Below are 7,059 nucleotides of genomic sequence, written 5' to 3' on the forward strand. Positions count from 1 at the left end.
CTAATCAGTTTACATCTTTAGTTTAAAAATTTATCAGAAATACCCTTTTCTTAGGAATCCAAAATTCTAAAGATAATCCCAATTCAATATGCATACAAAACCATCATATTGTCATTCTCCTATTCAACAATTCATCAAAATCCTCGTCATATTTCTTCCAACTCAATGATTCAACAATATTTGAATATGACATCGTAAAGATAAAAATCACGAAGATCAGCACAAACTAAATTTCAAAATGACTAGTCCCTCCCATCAAGGTCAAATCTATACTACGAAAAGTTTATGAATTTCAATTATGCTATACTTGTTTACAAAGTTGTAAGCCTCTCGGTTAATTGAACGATTTGACAATGATAAGAGGAGCATTGTTGATACATTTTCAAGCTAAGGGTATAACAATCAAACAAATACATAGTTCAGGGGTGTCCATGATATTGCAAGAACAGCAAAGATTAGGGCATTCGTCAAATTTGAACCGCACGTGGGATATTAACAATATATTGATTCAAAGAAAAGTGCCACATAATTCAACTTCCCCCATTGTGAATTAAAATAACATTTATATACTAAATTGATAACTTAATTTACACTTAATACATAGTTTATGTTGGATAGCGCTGTCAATCTTACCTCATCACAAACTTTCCTCAAACTCGGAAGATTCTTTATTTCTTCTGTGGGCTCCAAGGCCTCTGGCTCTGGTCAGAATTGACGTCCCAGTGCCAAATATTTTAAGCCGGATAAGGTTGACGCCTGGCTGCTGCGGGGCCACTTCCGCACTTTTCAATTGCGCTTGGCACGCCATATGATTTAAAAATAGCAAAAAAAAAAAAAAAACGACCCCGTTTTGACTTGAATATCCTTAAGTGAAACGGCTCCGTTTTTGGCTTCACAATACTTTCAAGTTCAAAGCAGGTGCCTGGACAGTTTTATGATATGAATTAAATAATGGGTGGGTTATTTATTTTCCCTTCTATTTGATCTTCTGCTTTTATTGTAAACTATAAATCACATATTTATATTGTATAAACAAAGTATAATTCCAGTTTAATTGGACTGTCATCTATCTTCTTGGATTATAACTTACCCTACTTCAAATACATAGGAATTTTGACAAAAGAGATCAAAACTTGATAGAGCGCACTAAAATGACCCTAAAAGGATGTGGGCTGTCATTTATCTTCTTGGATTATAACTTACCCTACTTCAAGTCGGTCGGATTGTTGACAGAAGAGATGAAAACTTTCTGAAGCGCACTAAAATGACCCAAAAGGATGTGGGGGCCAAATAACAACAGTGCCTCTTTTTACCAGTTACATAAAAATAATACTTCAACTTTCTTTGCTCCATGAAGTAACATTTGATTGTTTAATTAGTTGGCCAGATACATCCAACTGTCTGAGAAATTGTGAAAGTGTTATGACAACCAACCCAAATAGAAAAATGATAGAAACTGGAAAGAAGGATCTTTTCTATCTTTGGATTTTGGGTGACCGAGTGATTGAATAAAAGACTCTTAAGTGTATTACTTAAGATATCATGAATTCAAGTTTCTCCTCAGTTGCTAATAAGGGTAATCACTGAAACTTTTATCCGGTCGATAGTTCTAGAATCTCGAAGAATTAGTTGAAATGCACGTAAATTAGTTTAGACACCTCCGGTCATTATAAAAAAAAAAAAAAAAAAAAAAAAAAAAAAAAAAAAAAAAGAGCTTTCCTTTTACCTGAAATATTAACGTTTTGGAATCTGTTTCATTTTGTATCTTAATTTGTTAATTATTATTTTTATTTTTTATTTTTTTGTTGTTGTTTTAAAGATTTAAACAGCTAAGCAATTAGCTAATTATCAGTATGATCAGTGAGAAGGGGACAGGATGAAGAGGAAGACAGATCTGTCTAAACTCTAAAGGCAGGGCATGCGGGCAGAGCACTCTGTTAAAAATAACCCAGTTGCGATGTAAATTGACCAATTCAGAGTTCCTATATTATAACACTCTTATTACATTCATATACAGTCATTTTAGCCCTAATTTTCAAAGAAAAACAGAATTTATTTCATTGATCTAAGAATTGTTCTAATCATTTGTAAAGTCTTAAGTCAATATCTACCCTGCATCCGGAAAACTAACAAGCAGAGTAATCACATATTTTTCTCTCGAATTTCTGAATTTTTTTTTTGCATTTTACTTAACTGGCCCCAGTTTTTGTTCTTGCTCTTCAGACTTCAGTGTTGCTGACTAATTCCCAATGGGGCCTCGGGTAACTTCTCCTGACCACAAGCTATTTCCAATGAGATTCAAACCTCTAAACATTGCAGGTAAAGTTTGCCCAATGGGAGACCAATTATCAGCTGGACCACAGCTTGGTTTGTTTATTTCTTTTCTAATTAAGTGGCTGCACATGGCGGAGACTGATTTTAGAAAACTGCCATGTTGGAAATATTTGTTTTAGTGGGCGGATTTGTCAAGATTGACTTGAGTGGACTTATTTGAGAAGGCTGACCTGGCCATTTACCTTCCACTGCCTCAACAGAGAAGGGCTGAAGAAAAACAGAACATGACAACATGTACTGTTAAAACATCTGATATATAAATTTTAAAGTTTAATCATCTGCAGCTGTGTACACATTAAAACAAATTTTTAGGTGTAATATGTTATACTCTCTCTTTCTTTATAATTGACGTTTTAACGCTTTGTATACTTTTTAATAAATAAATTTTATTTCTCCTTTGACTTACTTCTTCCTCTGATTCTACAGGTGGAAAAATTTTGTTTTCCCCGTTACATACACAATGTGTGAAATACTGAAATAATTTAATATGTATATATGGGCCATAGAAAAAGTGGAGAGAGGAGATGAGAGACAGAGTAGAGAAAGAGAGAAAGGAGATATGCGTCAGAGAAACAGTGGAAGAGAAAAGACAAGAGCAAATGTCGAGTAAGAGAGAGATGGTTTAGTTAACAACGTCAATTATAAAGAAATGGAGGGAGTAGTATATTTCTTTTATAGAACGTCTGTATTTCTTAAAAATATGGATATCATAAAATGATGTTAATGAAAATAAAAGTTAAAAAATTCAGACAAATTTTCTCATGTTGAAAACCGTAGAATTTTGTATTAAAATGACCATCTAACAAGAGTAGATTTCCAGAAGGGTGAAAATGTCCCAACCTTAAGAATTTTCATAATTTGATATAATATTAAACGGTGGTGAAAACAAAAGATAATGTAATAAACAATAAGATAAAGATAGTGTTTGACTGCAGAACACAATTGAAGATGTAAAGGATAAAAGCAGAAATGAAAGTCAGAAGAGTATTTGAAAAGCAGGCAAAGCTCTGCTAGAAAACTGCTACATTTTCTAAGCTCATGATTGCTTTCGAAGGAGTAAATATTGTAGTATCTAATGTCTGGTTGCTGTGAATAACAGTTAATCCTTTAGTGATATACATAAGCCATAAGCCACAATGTAAACAGATTCAGAAATTTCCAATCCAATGCACATTTCAACAAAAATTTTAACTTATGAATGAATGCGAAAGATAATATGTCTCCCAAATAGGGGTAAAAGTAAACATATGATACATATACCATCCTTATTGGAACAGGGAAGTCCATAGCACTAACGGGCTTCCAAATTTGTAACAGTTACATTTCTCACAGAGCAGCCTCTGCCCCATGGTGTATGACTTCAAATTTTTGGATCTTCTTACATGTAAAAATGCAGGTTGTTTTGGCGAAGGCAATGGTGCAGTTTGGTTCATGAGCATCGAGACGACTTCAGACATCGTGGGTTTATCTTCCACACTTTCTTGAACACAAAGCAATCCTATGTTAACATATCTTAGCACTATAAGCTCTAAGGATTTATCTTCTAGTTCCGAATAGGAATGAGCGGTTCCGGATATCCAACATTTTTCGGGAGAATCGAAACAGGAATTGCACAGAGCAAGTTCCCAAAAAAAGGAACCGAAACCAGAACTACATAGTATAGGTTCTTAAATTCAAGGAACCGAAACCTAAAGTGTAGGCTCTGGGTCCTTTCCCGGGTATCCTGTAAAAAATCAATTACCCCCTATTAGTTTAAAAAATGACAAAAATACCTAAAACATTTACAAATACACCCCTAACAAATTTTGATTACTCATTCATTTGTGTCCAATATAACTCATAAATCCTCTAATCTCTAGGCAACATTTGAATTCAATCAATTCATCACAATTCACATAAAAATCCCCAATCAAAACCAAAACACAAACAATTAATTAAATTAATTAAACAATCATACTATAAATCTATAATTTAATATTATAATTAATTAAATTTTTAATCATTTAATTAAGTATTGTACTAATGTTTATAATGGAATATTATAATTAATTAAGTAATCATACTATAAATCTATAATATAATATTATAATTAATTAAATTTTTAATCATTTAATTAAGTAATATACTAATGTAGTAAATTACTAATGTTTATAATGTAATATTATAAATTTATAATTAATTAAGTAATCATTTAACTATGTACTGTTATAATTAATTAAGTGATTATAATATAATGTAATGTTATTATTAATTAAGTAATTATTTAATTATAATGTAATGTTTAAATTAATTAAATTTCTAATCATTTAATTAAGTATTGTACTAATGTTTATAATAGAATATTATAATTAATTAAGTAATCAAATTATAAATTTATAATGTAATACTATAATTAATTAAATTTCTAATCGTTCAATTAGATATTGTGCTAATGTAGTAAGTTACTAATGTTTATAAAATAATGTCATAATTAGTTAAGTAATCATTTCATTATATAATGTAATAATTAATTATGTGATCATACGGTAATATAATGTTATAATGAATTAAGTAATCATACTATAAATCTTTAATATAATATTATAATCAATTAAATTTTTAATAATTTAATTAAGTATTGTACTAATATTCATAATGGAATGTTATAATTAATTAACTAATCATTTAATTAAATGATCAATTTTTTATAAAGTAATGTTATAATTAATTAAGTAATCATACTATAAATTTATAATGTAGTGTTATAATTAATTAAATTTCTAATCATTTAATTAAGTATCCTGCTAATGTAGTAAATTACTCATGTTTATAATATATGTCATAATTAATTAAGTAATGTTATAATTAATTATGTGATCATACTATAATGTAGTGTTATAATGAATTAAGTAATCATATCTTAAATCTTTAATGTAATATTATACTTGATTAAATTTTTAATCATTTAATTAAGTATTGTACTAATGTTTATAATAGAATGTTATAATTAATTAACTAATCATTTAATTAAATAATCATTTTTTTATAATGTATAATTAATTAAATTTCTAATTATTCAATTAAGTAATGTACTAAATTACTAATGTAATGTTATAAACTTATAATTAATTAACTAATCATTTAACTATAATAGGCAGAACGACTTACACCTACCCAAGGTTTGGAGAAACAACAGATTGGTACCCAAAAGGTTTCAAAAAGGCAAACAGGTACCTTTCGTTAGGGTAAAGACTAGAATGCCCTTTGAGAAATATTAGTCTATTTTTTAATTACTTTTAGACCCCTTAAGTTTATTAATTCCATCAAATACCCCCAGAAAAAAGTTTAAAAATTAACAAAAACACCCCCACCCACCCATACTTGCCACATTCTCGCGGCCACCGTCGGTGATAGCCAGAATCTATCACAACAGTCTACACCACCACCGAAAATGGCCGGTAGTTCACCGATCTGGCCTTTTTCAGCCAGATCCACTGTAGATCTGGCCGGAAAAGGCCAGATCGGTGAATTAATGGCCATTTACGATGGTGGCCGCCAGAATCTGGCAAGTATGGGTGAGTAGGGGTGTTTTTGTTAATTTTTAAACTTTTTTCTGGAGGTATTTAATGGAATTAATAAACTTAAGGGGACTAAAAGTAATTAAAAAAATAGACTAATATTTCTCAAAGGGCATTCTAGTCTTTTCCCTAATGGAAGGTACCTATTTGTCTTTTTGAAACCTTTTGGGTACCAATCTGTCGTTTCTCCAAACCTTGGGTAGGTGTAAGTCGTTTCCCGTTATAATTGATTAAGTAATCATTTAACTAATAATGTATTAGAGTAATGCTATATGCACTAACCAATGTGTACTAATCCAAGTACTAACATTGGAAATTTGAATTTTTTTTTTTTTTTTTTGAGGGAATTTCAAATTTTCAATGTTAATACTTGGATTAGTACACATTAGTTAGTGCACATAGTTTTATTCAATGTATTAATGTTTATCAATTTATTTTATACAATTAATTAATTACTAATTTACTATAGATATACTTAGAACTTGATAATTGAAATAAATAACTAAATATTATATTATTATTCAATCAAATATACTATTTTATTCAAAAATAATTCTTTTAATAACATTAAATTAATTTTAATTGGTCATAATTCCAATTATACACTTAATTAATCAAAACTTTAATATTAATATATTAAAATTTTCTATATGGTATAGTTTATATATAATAAGTATAATTGTATATTTATTTAATTAGGTTATTGTAAAAATTTAACTTTTTTCCATTTTAATTTTTTTATATGTAAAATTACAAGAGACCCCCCCATTCTTCACAGATATTTATTTCAGCCCGGTTCCAAAACAGGGTACCTGCTGCATGTTCTTTTTTTAGGTTCCGGTTCTGGTTCCTCCACATGTAGGAATTGAAATCGGAACCGCACAGTATCAGTTCCAAAAAAATGGAACCGGAACCTACCTGCATAGTATCGGTTCCGGTTCTGATTCTACTCGCAGGTTTCAGTTCTACCCGCTACCCATGCTCACCCCTAGTTTTGGATTCATAAAGTTCAGTCCCTTCCCACTAGTCCACATATCCAATGACTTACATCCACACACAAGAAATCGCATCAGTTAAAAAAAAAAAATTTATTCAAATTACTAATTGGGTACAGCACAATAAATGCGGGACCCAATGAGAATTTAGAAATCCGATGCTTTGACCCCGC

The sequence above is a fragment of the Pistacia vera genome, unplaced genomic scaffold (genome assembly GCF_008641045.1).
Source record: "Pistacia vera cultivar Batoury unplaced genomic scaffold, PisVer_v2 Contig341, whole genome shotgun sequence".
Classification (NCBI taxonomy): domain Eukaryota; kingdom Viridiplantae; phylum Streptophyta; class Magnoliopsida; order Sapindales; family Anacardiaceae; genus Pistacia; species Pistacia vera.